Below are 15,477 nucleotides of genomic sequence, written 5' to 3' on the forward strand. Positions count from 1 at the left end.
AACTTCTGAGGCTTCTGCTTCCGTTTCACTCTCTGATCGGATGCCTGTCCCTAATGCAAAGACACGAGATCTCAAACATCCAGGGCAGAAAAAAGCAGCAGCTATTTGCCTGTGGTGGTGAAAGCAGACTGAAGAGCAGGGTTCTGTAAGACACTGAGGTGTTTTTTCTTTCGCTGGAGTTGCGTCCAGCAAAAGTTAAGTTTCCGTAACACGAGAATGAAGCAATGCTAACATGAAGCACAACACTGACAATGCCCAACTTCCATCACCAAATGCAAAAGACAGAACAGTCGACTTCTTGGGGGCAGCATAGACAAAATACATTTCTTAGGTCCCCAGGCCACCTCTTCTGTGCAAAACCTGATCTTTTTATTGCTACAGAGGAAAGTAAGCTTCACTGGGAAAGAAAGTTTTAATCTTGGTAAATTAGTTACATGGTGTCTTCTTGGAGGAATGTTACATTTTCATATGGAAGCCAGCCTTTACAGCTTGCTCTAGAAAAGAAGCAAACTGACCGATGTCTCCTAGTGCTGTACAGTGAGATCGGACTGACGCTGCGGCCACTGCACAGCGCGAGACACAAAACCTTCATGAGCGCAGACGGCTCCCCAGCACGACTATAGCCCTACCTGATTGCTCCGTCACGCTTTTCGGTGTGTCTTTTGCTGTTGCTTTGGCAGAGTCCTACTGTTGGCAAACTACTGTCAACAAGGCCAATGGCTTCGAACCCTACACTAGGACCCAGATTGCTCCTAGGAATGAAGCGGAGGGGAAAGAAAAACCCAAAATCATTTGTAGCATTAGTGAGACAAATACAAGGCAATTCCCTCCAGCCCCAAGTCCTTAACGACACTGCTGTGTGAGAGAGATGGTGGTACGCAGGCTGACTGACGCACGTTAGTCTCTTCTGCATACGTTAGGGTGGAACAAGGAGTCCAGCCACAGCAAGTCTAAGGCCATCAGTTTCAGAAGAAAGCAGTTCAATGAACAAACCCCTAAAATACTGAAGGCCTGCTCCCTTGAAGGAAGCTGGGTGGCTTCCACGAGCTGCATGTGTCTCGACCCTTCAGAAAGAAGTCACGCATCTGACCTCCGCATTCAAACGCGAGTATCGAGACGCAGTTCGGACGTACCTGCAAAATCTGCTCTGTTGCCTGCTCAGTACAAACGCGACCAGGAGACCGAGCTGGGGCAGAAGCAAGCGTTCCTTCAGGTCGTAATAAGACCATTTGACCAAACTTGTAGCAATGCTGAGTTACAAGCACGAGCACTCCCACCACCGCGGAGGCCCCCACCTTGCCCTGCGCGGCATCCGCTCAGCCTCACCCCGCTCCCCGCACCCCTCGTGCGTGCCCAGGAACAGCCCTCTGGGAGAGGGCAGGCACGGCGCCCGGGTGCAGGGCAGCTCCGATCCCGGGAGCTGGTAGAGTTTTATTTTAGAGACGGGACAATCTCGGGTTTTCTGGCTCTCCCCTGCTCTGCAGCAGGAGCGTTGGGTGGGTTTTTTTGGTCGGTTCCTTTTTGTTTTTTTCTTTGTGTTGTGTTTCTTCCCAGCCGGGCAGGTGCTCCCCCTTCCCCTTGGGCTCCCAGCCGCCAGCCTCCCCTCCCGGGGGCCAGGCAGCACCTTCTTTAAGCCGAGGGATTTTTGCCTTTGGGTGTGTATTCTGGTTGCTCTTTCAGATTTCTGTTTTATTATAAGCAGCGACAGGCTGTGGTGTCAAAAACACTGATGTACAGACAACACCTGCCTCAGGCCCCCTGTCTCCTGCCTTGCCTTCCTTGTCCCGAGTCTGATGCCTGCTGTGGGCAGGGCTCCTTGCGTGGCGGCCTGAGCCCGTGGGTCAGCAAGTGGCGACAGCGAGGCTGCCTGCCAAGAGCTGCCCCCAGGAGCTGGGCCGTGGGGCAGGCGTGGGCTGCGGTGCTCAGCGGGCAGCGCTGTCTTTTTGCACCATGGAGCCGGGGGACACCGTCAAGCTGCAAAAAGCTGTTGGGGAGACGCTCCTGCTCCTCCCAGCACACACCACCGGCATGGGCCTTGCCTGCAGCCGTCTTTCTCCCGAGATGGACCACGCACAGACGAGCACTGGGGGAAAACTGGTGTCTTTTATTGTCCTGAGCAAGCGTCCACGGCCGAGCGGCGGCTGGCAGCACGATGTCCTCAGGGCAGCTGCATGCCTGGGGCACCGTCCACGCGCCCATCCCTCGCGTGCCTCCCCACGCCGCTCCCTCCAGATGCTGCGCAGTCTCAGGGCCTGGCGCTGGCAGTGGGGTGCTCCTGCTCTTGCTGTCCCGTGATGCAGCTGCAGCGGAAAGCCCTGCGCAGAGCCCGCAGAGCCCTCCTGAGGAGGGAGTGTGGCCGTTGCCTTTGAGCTGGGGTGGACAGCACGAGGGCGGCGATGCCTGTGGAGAGAGGGGAGCTGTAGGTGAGGGACCACGTGGGCGACAGACAAGCTCCTGCCTGTCCCCCCCCGCCCAGCGCTTTCCCCAGGGAGGGGTGGCCGGGGTGTGGCCAGCCCCCGTGCATGCAGTGCTGCTGGCCTGGCCTGGGTGCCGCTCGCCGGGCTGGCGCTCGACTCGTGCACGTACCTGGGTCATTGTCGCGCACGTCCTCGCAGCCGGAGGAGGGCTGTGCGTCAGCTCTGTGCGTGGAGGCCGCTTCAGCCTCGTGCGCTGCCAGGGAGGAGACAGTGGTGGAGCTGCTCTCTCCTTGTTGGTCACCAGACACGGAAGAAGCCATGCTTTCTCCGTCCTCGTGTGCTGCTGTGACCAGAGGGGCTATGGTGTCCACTCCTTGAGGCTCTTCAGCCAAGGGAGACTCGATGTCCTGTGGTGTTGGAGGTGTTGCAGCCGTCGCCGCATCGAGGTCCTGCTGTTCCGCCGGCTGCTGGTCGAGTCCCTGGACCACAAGCACAGCCCTCCTGACGTCCTCGCTCACTATGTGTTGGGCTGTGGCCTGCAGAACCTGCTCAACATCGATGGGCCTGCTGTGTGGGGCAGGTGCCTGGCTCTCTGCCTCTGCGGCTGCAGCCTGCTCGCTGCAAGCTGGTGCTGGTGCTCCGTCTTGTGCCGCGGGAGAGAGAGGCGCATGGAGCCCCTCTTCCTCAAGGAGTGGTGTGCCAGCGAGTGCCGGAGGGCTTTGAGGCAGTAACGAAGGCTCGTGCACTGCCAGGGAGACGATGATGGAGCTGCCCTCTCCTTGTAGGTCACCAGACACGGGAGAAGCCATGCTTTCTTTGTCCTCGTGTGCTGCTGGCACCAGAGGGGCTGTGGTGTCCTCTCCTCGGGGCTCTTCAGCCAAGGGAGACTCGGTGCCCTGCAGGGCTGCAGGTGTTGCAGCCGTCACCGCATCCAGGTCCTGCTGTTGCGCTGGCTGCTGGTCGAGTCCCTGGACCACAAGCACAGCCCTCCTGATGTCCTCGCTCGCTATGTAGTGGGCTGTGGCCTGCAGAACCTGCTCATCATCCATGGGGCTGCTCTGTGGGGCAGGGGCCTGGCTCGCTGCGGCTGCAGCTGCAGCCTGCTCGCTGGGAGCTGGTGCCTGTGCCTCCTCTTGTGCCGCTGGAGAGAGGCGCGCGCGGTGCCCCTCTTCCTCAGGGGCTCCGGCCTGGGCAGAAGCTGCTGGCTCGGCATCCGTGGGACTCGCCGGGGCAGGAGACGTGCTCTGCAGGTCGCCGGCTGCCTCTCCTGCTGCCTCTGTGCCCATGCTGCCGGGCTGGGCGCGCCCCTCCTGGGGGTCCTGGAAGAGCTCCGGGCACAAGGGGTTGACCCAGATGTTCCGGATGGTGATCACCTCTGGCTGCCACAGGCTGGAAAAGCTGGTCCCCTTGCAGAGCTGAAAGAGAGGGGCGGTTTGCAAAGGGAGCCTGGCTCCAGCAGCAAATGCCTGCCGGGGACCTGCCTGCAGCGGCTGCTGGGAGAAGGGTGCAGGAGATGATGGGGCTGCAGCTGTGCGGCGCAGCGGCAGGCCCCAGGCAGAGGGAGGCTCATCCCCCTGTCCCGTCCCGTCCCGTCCCATCCCATCCTTGGCACTCACCTGCCTGGGTCTGACACGGAGCTGCCCCGGCCTTGTCAGGGAGAAACGCTGCCCCTCGTCCTCCTGCTGCCGCAGCTTGCTCTCCTCCCGGCTGCCCTGGTGCCGCTGCACAGTGGCTTTCCTGAGCTGGGCCAGGCTGCGCCCGGTGCGGGCCAGGCAGCTCCTCTCCAGCTCCTCCAGATGGCCTGTCCTCGCTGTCGTTGCCACAGCCGTGGTGCCACACACCATGCTGTGTGCCCGGTCCCGCTGTGCTGCCGGCTGCTGGCTGGGTCCCAGGCTCCCAGTGAAAATCTTGTCCAGGACCTTAGTCACTAGGCACTGGGCTGTGTCCTCCACAGCTGCGGTGTAGCCTGTGGGGCTGCGTAGGGCAGGCCCCCAGTTCTCCAGTCTCGCGGCTGCGCCCCGCTCACCGCAGATGCCCCAAGCGGATGGGACAAGCTGCTGGTGGCCGTTGGCTGCGGGGCTGCTGGCCCTTTCTCTGCCTCCGGCTGAAGATGCAGACGATGCTGCGGGCAGAGGCGGCAGCTTGCAGGAGGTGCTGGCAGCCCGTGGCGGCCGAGCCGCGGGTACGTGCCCGGGTGCCGCTGCCTGCCTGCGGAGTGGCAGCAAGGGTGTGTCCTCTGGCATTGCACTACTGCAGTGCAGTGCCACCCAGTGCGCCAGGGTGTCCGTCTGCAAGAGAAGCCGAGGAGAGAGGCTGCGTGACTGTGGCCCTTGCCCCCGCGCCCCCGCTGGAAGAGCTCCTGCGGCCGGGCTCCCATGCCAGGCCCCAGGGCAGCTCTCGGCCCCGCAGGCGGCTGCTGCCCTGCCCCCAGAGCCCGCTGGCCAGAGGCCTGGTCCCCCACGGCCCACGGCCAGTCTCGGGAGCACCCCCGGCATGCCCGGTCAGCCTGCCGGGCACGGCACAGGGGGTTCAGCTTGCTACGTGGGCCGGGCCCACCTGACCCCGCCTGCGCATCAGGAAGACATTTGGCCCAGTCTCCCTCGGGCTGCCTACCTGTGCGCAGTGACTCTCAGCGGCCTGCAAGCTCTCTGGGCAGGGGAGCCGTGGCAGCCTGACCCCATGGCGGGTCGGGGCCGGGCTCTGGATACACTGCGGCGCTGCACGTGGCTGCCTGTGGCGTGCCTGCGGGCAGGAGGAGGAGAAGGCGTGGGATGGAGGCGGCCGCCTTGGTGCCGCGGCCCCCAGAGCGCCAGCAAAACCCGGCACCAAGGCAGCTCCGTGCGGCCCCGTCCCAGCGCCGGCCTCTCCCTCCTGCCCCGTCCCTCACCTGGCGCCTCTTCTGCAGGCTCGGCAGCCTGGTGTCAGGCTGGGAGCGGGCGTTCGCCTCCTCGTCCATGGGCATCTTTGGCGTCTTCTGCCGCAGACCTTCCACGGGCACCCAGGGGAGATGCTGCCTCCTGAGGGAGGTGCTGTCCTGGGAGTGGGCACCCCAGGGCGCTCGCTCCTTAAATACCCCCCCCCGTCACCACGGGGACCCATGTCACAATGGCCTCTGGGCACGATGCGGCCCCCTGTCACAGAGCCCTGGCGGTCGCCGTGGAGACGCCCAGGCCCGGGACCGCCAGAGGCAGCTGTAGGCCTGCGCCCCTTGGGCACCTTCCTGCGGGGCTTGTGCTGGGCCGGTGCCACGGCTGCGGGTGCGCGGCCCGCCACGGGCAGGGCCTGGCTGCTGCTGCTTTCCCCCCGAGAGGGAGAGCGCAGCCCCTGCCGGCGTTGCGTGATGTGAGGTGGCTTCTTCTCCCTTGCTTCAGGGCAACGAGCCGCGGCTCTCCCTGCCCCGTGGAAAGGGCGTCCGCCCGACCGTCGCTGAAGAGAGAGACACGAGCCTGGCGGCCAAGCAGAGCAGCGGGTGAACGCCGGCTCGGGCCGGCAGCGGTCCTTTCGGGGTGTTCGTTAAACCGTTTACCGCGTGGCTGTGTGACAGGCTGGGGAGCAGGCCAGGGCTGGGGCAGCCATGCCGTGCCAGTGCCGGGCCACGCTCTGCCTGCTGATCTGGGGAGACTCCCGGCGATCCGAGCAACTGCCAGCGCCATCTTCCAGAAAGGCAAGGAGGAGCGGTGGGAGAACCTGCGGGCTGCGCCGGGGCTCCGGGGACAGGCAGAGACGGCACCGCGGAGCGAGGCCAGCGGAGGCCCCGGCTGGGCGGGAGCTGGAGCGCCGCAGGCAGGAGATTCTCTGCCTTCACAGCCAAAGACCCGACCCAGGAAGTATCCGGGAGGGAAGCCCAGGCTGTGCATGGGCTCACGCTACGCTACAGCTTCCCAAAGATATTCTTCCGAGCTGGTTTCCAGCAAGATGAAGTTGTTCTCCCTTTGCTCCACTTTTAGTCATGAGCTTCGCGTGCCAGCTCTTTGCAGAAGAGACAGGAGGACAAGGTGATTTCCCATCCCCAGGGGTGAATCACGAGACTCCTGCACCAGGTGCTCCAAGCCCAGGCCCACCTCTGTCCGTCCTCTGCTGCAGCTCCGGGGACAGAAGGCCGTCACTCGGGGCAGCTTCAAGAAGCCTGGTGCTCGGTGGCTCAGAGGCTGCCAGATGGGTCGGGGAGGATGGAGCGGGCTCACTCGTCTCCTTCCCACTTCCAATGCTGCCTCTGGAAACAGTCAGCTCCTCACTCAGTTCCTCCAGTGCTTGCATGTGCGAGAATCACAGAATCATTAAGGCTGCAAAAGACCTATAAGAACATCAAGTCCAACCCCCAACCCCACCCCACCATGCCCACTAAAGGGACATTAATAAATTAGGAATAAAATGAAACCCACGAACCCAAAGCAAAGCACAGCACCTGAATCGGGATCCCATGCACATGGCCGCTGCCGTTGGGGTCAGTGTTTTCCCCACAACAGGGAGTATTCCTCAAGAGACGAGAAATGTTAGTAGCAGCTGGGGGACAGCCCCGGCTCCAGCGCCACGGCTCCCCTCGTGTACAGGCCCTCGGCGGCCCGTACTATTTCATCCCATCGGGATGGACTTTTCCTACGCAGGCAGCGTGTACTGCAAGAGCACAGCCCTCCACGCAGCCAGCCAGCAGGACTGCAAGCTCACCGGCTGCGAAGCTGCTGCAAGGAAAGAGGGAGCTCTGCAGGCTTCTCCGTTGTTGATACAAGGGAAGGACTGACAACAGCAGACAGCAGACTCCCCTTTCAAAACTGGCAACGCGCAGGCGCAGCAAGAAGGCGTTTAACTTAGAACAATCTGACTTTATTGGTGCAAACTCTAGGTGACTGGAAATATTCACAAGTACTCAGAGGAAGCTGTCCGAGAGGAAGGGGTGCACACAGCCAGCGGGTCCCCGCTGCCCTCCTTGCTCCGCTTGCAGAGATCCCATACTGGAGCCTAGTCTTCGTGGATGTTGAAAAGCTTTGCTACTTCGTTGAGATCGTCATGCTCTTCCCCATCTTTGATGATCTGAAGGAAGGAAGAGCGCATTAAAACCTGCACACGCTATAAACAACCAGCGCCGCAGGACTGTACGTGGTCACCAGCCAAGGCGATGAATTTCTTCGATCCTCTCTGAAGCTCTGCAGACGACAACTCACCAACTTAGGCAGTCCACAACACGACAACGGTACTTACCGCAGCCAAATGTATAGGGGAGTCTTGAATGTAGCATCCTCTGCCTCCAGGAATGGCTGGAGTTAAAGCCAACCTCCCTGTCCTTGTCGGATTTGCTTCTGATGTCTGGGTTCCCCTTTACAGCTGGGGAGAACAAGTCTCTCCAAGAAGGGATTCATCTCAACTCTGGCAAGACGAGCCAGTCTCTTGGCATTGACTTAGAGGAGCCAGCGTAAAGTGGCTTAAACTTGCAAACCTATCTTTTAGGCAACGAGACTAAGAGGCCAAGGCTCCTGCACATACTCGGCTCTCCGATTTACAGGAAGGGGTGCTAAGAGAAGGAAGCAAAGGATCTCTCTTTTGCGGGGACTGGACAAGTAGCAGGTTTAAACTGCATCACGAAAGCTTCGCATTAGATACCAACGCAAACGTCCAACACTTAAGAACAGTTCATGTGGGGACAGGTCACCTGGGGATAGTGTCGAATCTCAGTTTAAATTACGGAAAGTCTCCAAAGATCTTACAAAATGACCTAAGCAGCAGATGTTACAAAACGGCAGACTGTGGCGCATGAAGACAGGCTAAGCACCTACTCAAGGCTGCTTCTAAGCCTGACTTTTTGTGGCTGTGCATCCAGAGTGATAGACGCTTAAGACTGTTTTAGACACTTGTACATTAGGCACAGTAGCACAAAAATAGGACAGTCCACTCTGATGCCCAGCCGAGCAATAGGCATCCTGTTGAAGATGCTCCATGGCACGACTCCTACTACAACTTTATCCCTGAGGTAGGAAATGGCACCTTTGCCATAGTCTTCTCCTTGCTTTGGAACTGGAGGCGTTGCTGAAAAGCTTGGAGAAACGTGAACTTCTGAGGCTTCTGCTTCCGTTTCACTCTCTGATCGGATGCCTGTCCCTAATGCAAAGACACGAGATCTCAAACATCCAGGGCAGAAAAAAGCAGCAGCTATTTGCCTGTGGTGGTGAAAGCAGACTGAAGAGCAGGGTTCTGTAAGACACTGAGGTGTTTTTTCTTTCGCTGGAGTTGCGTCCAGCAAAAGTTAAGTTTCCGTAACACGAGAATGAAGCAATGCTAACATGAAGCACAACACTGACAATGCCCAACTTCCATCACCAAATGCAAAAGACAGAACAGTCGACTTCTTGGGGGCAGCATAGACAAAATACATTTCTTAGGTCCCCAGGCCACCTCTTCTGTGCAAAACCTGATCTTTTTATTGCTACAGAGGAAAGTAAGCTTCACTGGGAAAGAAAGTTTTAATCTTGGTAAATTAGTTACATGGTGTCTTCTTGGAGGAATGTTACATTTTCATATGGAAGCCAGCCTTTACAGCTTGCTCTAGAAAAGAAGCAAACTGACCGATGTCTCCTAGTGCTGTACAGTGAGATCGGACTGACGCTGCGGCCACTGCACAGCGCGAGACACAAAACCTTCATGAGCGCAGACGGCTCCCCAGCACGACTATAGCCCTACCTGATTGCTCCGTCACGCTTTTCGGTGTGTCTTTTGCTGTTGCTTTGGCAGAGTCCTACTGTTGGCAAACTACTGTCAACAAGGCCAATGGCTTCGTACCCTACACTAGGACCCAGATCGCTCCTAGGAATGAAGCGGAGGGGAAAGAAAAACCCAAAATCATTTGTAGCATTAGTGAGACAAATACAAGGCAATTCCCTCCAGCCCCAAGTCCTTAACGACACTGCTGTGTGAGAGAGATGGTGGTACGCAGGCTGACTGACGCACGTTAGTCTCTTCTGCATACGTTAGGGTGGAACAAGGAGTCCAGCCACAGCAAGTCTAAGGCCATCAGTTTCAGAAGAAAGCAGTTCAATGAACAAACCCCTAAAATACTGAAGGCCTGCTCCCTTGAAGGAAGCTGGGTGGCTTCCACGAGCTGCATGTGTCTCGACCCTTCAGAAAGAAGTCACGCATCTGACCTCCGCATTCAAACGCGAGTATCGAGACGCAGTTCGGACGTACCTGCAAAATCTGCTCTGTTGCCTGCTCAGTACAAACGCGACCAGGAGACCGAGCTGGGGCAGAAGCAAGCGTTCCTTCAGGTCGTAATAAGACCATTTGACCAAACTTGTAGCAATGCTGAGTTACAAGCACGAGCACTCTCACCACCGCGGAGGCCCCCTCCTTGCCCTGCGCGGCATCCGCTCAGCCTCACCCCGCTCCCCGCACCCCTCGTGCGTGCCCAGGAACAGCCCTCTGGGAGAGGGCAGGCACGGCGCCCGGGTGCAGGGCAGCTCCGATCCCGGGAGCTGGTAGAGTTTTATTTTAGAGACGGGACAATCTCGGGTTTTCTGGCTCTCCCCTGCTCTGCAGCAGGAGCGTTGGGTGGGTTTTTTTGGTCGGTTCCTTTTTGTTTTTTTCTTTGTGTTGTGTTTCTTCCCAGCCGGGCAGGTGCTCCCCCTTCCCCTTGGGCTCCCAGCCGCCAGCCTCCCCTCCCGGGGGCCAGGCAGCACCTTCTTTAAGCCGAGGGATTTTTGCCTTTGGGTGTGTATTCTGGTTGCTCTTTCAGATTTCTGTTTTATTATAAGCAGCGACAGGCTGTGGTGTCAAAAACACTGATGTACAGACAACACCTGCCTCAGGCCCCCTGTCTCCTGCCTTGCCTTCCTTGTCCCGAGTCTGATGCCTGCTGTGGGCAGGGCTCCTTGCGTGGCGGCCTGAGCCCGTGGGTCAGCAAGTGGCGACAGCGAGGCTGCCTGCCAAGAGCTGCCCCCAGGAGCTGGGCCGTGGGGCAGGCGTGGGCTGCGGTGCTCAGCGGGCAGCGCTGTCTTTTTGCACCATGGAGCCGGGGGACACCGTCAAGCTGCAAAAAGCTGTTGGGGAGACGCTCCTGCTCCTCCCAGCACACACCACCAGCATGGGCCTTGCCTGCAGCCGTCTTTCTCCCGAGATGGACCACGCACAGACGAGCACTGGGGGAAAACTGGTGTCTTTTATTGTCCTGAGCAAGCGTCCACGGCCGAGCGGCGGCTGGCAGCACGATGTCCTCAGGGCAGCTGCATGCCTGGGGCACCGTCCACGCGCCCATCCCTCGCGTGCCTCCCCACGCCGCTCCCTCCAGATGCTGCGCAGTCTCAGGGCCTGGCGCTGGCAGTGGGGTGCTCCTGCTCTTGCTGTCCCGTGATGCAGCTGCAGCGGAAAGCCCTGCGCAGAGCCCGCAGAGCCCTCCTGAGGAGGGAGTGTGGCCGTTGCCTTTGAGCTGGGGTGGACAGCACGAGGGCGGCGATGCCTGTGGAGAGAGGGGAGCTGTAGGTGAGGGGCCACGTGGGCGACAGACAAGCTCCTGCCTGTCCCCCCCCGCCCAGCGCTTTCCCCAGGGAGGGGTGGCCGGGGTGTGGCCAGCCCCCGTGCATGCAGTGCTGCTGGCCTGGCCTGGGTGCCGCTCGCCGGGCTGGCGCTCGACTCGTGCACGTACCTGGGTCATTGTCGCGCACGTCCTCGCAGCCGGAGGAGGGCTGTGCGTCAGCTCTGTGCGTGGAGGCCGCTTCACCCTCGTGCGCTGCCAGGGAGGAGACAGTGGTGGAGCTGCTCTCTCCTTGTTGGTCGCCAGACACGGAAGAAGCCATGCTTTCTCCATCCTCGTGTGCTGCTGGGACCAGAGGGGCTGTGGTGTCCACTCCTTGATGCTCTTCAGCCAGGGGAGACTCAGTGTCCTGTGCTGCTGGAGGTGTTACAGCCGTTGCCGCATCCACACTTTGTTCCAGGTCCTGCTGTTCCGCCGGCTGCTGGTTGAGTTCTTGGACCACAAGCACAGCCCTCCTGACGGTCCCGCTCACTATGTATTGGGCTGTGATCTGCAGAAACTCCTCGTCGTGCACGGGGCTGCTGTGTGGGGCAGGTGCCTGGCTCTCTGCCTCAGCGGCTGCACCCTGCTTGCTGGAAGCTGGTGCTGGTGCCTCGTCTTGTGCTGTGGGAGAGACAGGCGCATGGAGCCCGTCTTCCTCAAGGAGGGTTGTGCCAGCGTGTGCCGGAGGGCTTTGAGGCATTAACGATGCCACTTCACCCTCGTGCGCTGCCAGGGAGGAGACAGTGGTGGAGCTGCCCTCTCCTTGTAGGTCACCAGAAACGAAAGAAGCCATGCTTTCTCCGTCCTCGTGTGCTGCTGTGACCAGAGGGGCTATGGTGTCCACTCCTTGAGGCTCTTCAGCCAAGGGAGACTCGATGTCCTGTGGTGTTGGAGGTGTTGCAGCCGTCGCCGCATCGAGGTCCTGCTGTTCCGCCGGCTGCTGGTCGAGTCCCTGGACCACAAGCACAGCCCTCCTGACGTCCTCGCTCACTATGTGTTGGGCTGTGGCCTGCAGAACCTGCTCATCATCCATGGGGCTGCTCTGTGGGGCAGGGGCCTGGCTCGCTGCGGCTGCAGCTGCAGCCTGCTCGCTGGGAGCTGGTGCCTGTGCCTCCTCTTGTGCCGCGGGAGAGAGGCGCGCGCGGTGCCCCTCTTCCTCAGGGGCTCCGGCCTGGGCAGAAGCTGCTGGCTCAGCATCCGTGGGACTCGCCGGGGCAGGAGACGTGCTCTGCAGGTCGCCGGCTGCCTCTCCTGCTGCCTCTGTGCCCATGCTGCCGGGCTGGGCGCGCCCCTCCTGGGGGTCCTGGAAGAGCTCCGGGCACAAGGGGTTGACCCAGATGTTCCGGATGGTGATCACCTCTGGCTGCCACAGGCTGGAAAAGCTGGTCCCCTTGCAGAGCTGAAAGAGAGGGGCGGTTTGCAAAGGGAGCCTGGCTCCAGCAGCAAATGCCTGCCGGGGACCTGCCTGCAGCGGCTGCTGGGAGAAGGGTGCAGGAGATGATGGGGCTGCAGCTGTGCGGCGCAGCGGCAGGCCCCAGGCAGAGGGAGGCTCATCCCCCTGTCCCGTCCCGTCCCATCCTTGGCACTCACCTGCCTGGGTCTGACACGGAGCTGCCCTGGCCTTGTCAGGGAGAAACGCTGCCCCTCGTCCTCCTGCTGCCGCAGCTCGCTCTCCTCCCGGCTGCCCTGGTGCCGCTGCACAGTGGCTTTCCTGAGCTGGGCCAGGCTGCGCCCGGTGCGGGCCAGGCAGCTCCTCTCCAGCTCCTCCAGATGGCCTGTCCTCGCTGTCGTTGCCACAGCCGTGGTGCCACACACCATGCTGTGTGCCCGGTCCCGCTGTGCTGCCGGCTGCTGGCTGGGTCCCAGGCTCCCAGTGAAAATCTTGTCCAGGACCTTAGTCACTAGGCACTGGGCTGTGTCCTCCACAGCTGTGGTGTAGCCTGTGGGGCTGCGTAGGGCAGGCCCCCAGTTCTCCAGTCTCGCGGCTGCGCCCCGCTCACCGCAGATGCCCCAAGCGGATGGGACAAGCTGCTGGTGGCCGCTGGCTGCGGGGCTGCTGGCCCTTTCTCTGCCTCCGGCTGAAGATGCAGACGATGCTGCCGGCAGAGGCGGCAGCTTGCAGCAGGTGCTGGCAGCCCGTGGCGGCCGAGCTGCGGGTACGTGCCCGGGTGCCGCTGCCTGCCTGCGGAGTGGCAGCAAGGGTGTGTCCTCTGGGATTGCACTACTGCAGTGCAGTGCCACCCAGCGCGCCAGGCTGTCCGTCTGCAAGAGAAGCCGAGGAGAGAGGCTGCGTGACTGTGGCCCTTGCCCCCGCGCCCCCGCTGGAAGAGCTCCTGCGGCCGGGCTCCCATGCCAGGCCCCAGGGCAGCTCTCGGCCCCGCAGGCGGCTGCTGCCCTGCCCCCAGAGCCCGCTGGCCAGAGGCCTGGTCCCCCACGGCCCACGGCCAGTCTCGGGAGCACCCCCGGCATGCCCGGTCAGCCTGCCGGGCACGGCACAGGGGGTTCAGCTTGCTACGTGGGCCGGGCCCACCTGTCCCCGCCTGCGCGTCGGGAAGACGTTTGGCCCGGTCTCCCTCGGGCTGCCTACCTGTGCGCAGCGGCTCTCAGCGGCCTGCGAGCTCTCTGGGCAGGTGAGCCGTGGCAGCCTGACCCCATGGCGGGTCGGGGCCGGGCTCTGGATACACTGCGGCGCTGCACGTGGCTGCCTGTGGCGTGCCTGCGGGCAGGAGGAGGAGAAGGCGTGGGATGGAGGCGGCCGCCTTGGTGCCGCGGCCCCCAGAGCGCCAGCAAAACCCGGCACCAAGGCAGCTCCGTGCGGCCCCGTCCCAGCGCCGGCCTCTCCCTCCTGCCCCGTCCCTCACCTGGCGCCTCTTCTGCAGGCTCGGCAGCCTGGTGTCAGGCTGGGAGCGGGCGTTCGCCTCCTCGTCCATGGGCATCTTTGGCGTCTTCGGCCGCAGACCTTCCACGGGCACCCAGGGGAGATGCTGCCTCCTGAGGGAGGTGCTGTCCTGGGAGTGGGCACCCCAGGGCGCTCGCTCCTTAAATACCCCCCCCCGTCACCACGGGGACCCATGTCACAATGGCCTCTGGGCACGATGCGGCCCCCTGTCACAGAGCCCTGGCGGTCGCCGTGGAGACGCCCAGGCCCGGGACCGGCAGAGGCAGCTGTAGGCCTGCGCCCCTTGGGCACCTTCCTGCGGGGCTTGTGCTGGGCCGGTGCCACGGCTGCGGGTGCGCGGCCCGCCACGGGCAGGGCCTGGCTGCTGCTGCTTTCCCCCCGAGAGGGAGAGCGCAGCCCCTGCCGGCGTTGCGTGATGTGAGGTGGCTTCTTCTCCCTTGCTTCAGGGCAACGAGCCGCGGCTCTCCCTGCCCCGTGGAAAGGGCGTCCGCCCGACCGTCGCTGAAGAGAGAGACACGAGCCTGGCGGCCAAGCAGAGCAGCGGGTGAACGCCGGCTCGGGCCGGCAGCGGTCCTTTCGGGGTGTTCGTTAAACCGTTTACCGCGTGGCTGTGTGACAGGCTGGGGAGCAGGCCAGGGCTGGGGCAGCCATGCCGTGCCAGTGCCGGGCCACGCTCTGCCTGCTGATCTGGGGAGACTCCCGGCGATCCGAGCAACTGCCAGCGCCATCTTCCAGAAAGGCAAGGAGGAGCGGTGGGAGAACCTGCGGGCTGCGCCGGGGCTCCGGGGACAGGCAGAGATGGCACCGCGGAGCGAGGCCAGTGGAGGCCCCGGCTGGGCGGGAGCTGGAGCGCCGCAGGCAGGAGATTCTCTGCCTTCACAGCCAAAGACCCGACCCAGGAAGTATCCGGGAGGGAAGCCCAGGCTGTGCATGGGCTCACGCTACGCTACAGCTTCCCAAAGATATTCTTCCGAGCTGGTTTCCAGCAAGATGAAGTTGTTCTCCCTTTGCTCCACTTTTAGTCATGAGCTTCGCGTGCCAGCTCTTTGCAGAAGAGACAGGAGGACAAGGTGATTTCCCATCCCCAGGGATGAATCACGAGACTCCTGCACCAGGTGCTCCAAGCCCAGGCCCACCTCTGTCCGTCCTCTGCTGCAGCTCCGGGGACAGAAGGCCGTCACTCGGGGCAGCTTCAAGAAGCCTGGTGCTCGGTGGCTCAGAGGCTGCCAGATGGGTCGGGGAGGATGGAGCGGGCTCACTCGTCTCCTTCCCACTTCCAATGCTGCCTCTGGAAACAGTCAGCTCCTCACTCAGTTCCTCCAGTGCTTGCATGTGCGAGAATCACAGAATCATTAAGGCTGCAAAAGACCTATAAGAACATCAAGTCCAACCCCCAACCCCACCCCACCATGCCCACTAAAGGGACATTAATAAATTAGGAATAAAATGAAACCCACGAACCCAAAGCAAAGCACAGCACCTGAATCGGGATCCCATGCACATGGCCGCTGCCGTTGGGGTCAGTGTTTTCCCCACAACAGGGAGTATTCCTCAAGAGACGAGAAATGTTAGTAGCAGCCGGGGGACAGCCCCGGCTCCAGCGCCACAGCTCCCCTTGTGTACAGGCACTCGGCGGCCCGTACTATTTCATCCCATCGGGATGG

Source organism: Phaethon aethereus (genome assembly GCF_964289735.1).
Source record: "Phaethon aethereus genome assembly, chromosome: 10".
In the NCBI taxonomy this organism is placed as follows: Eukaryota; Metazoa; Chordata; class Aves; order Phaethontiformes; family Phaethontidae; genus Phaethon; species Phaethon aethereus.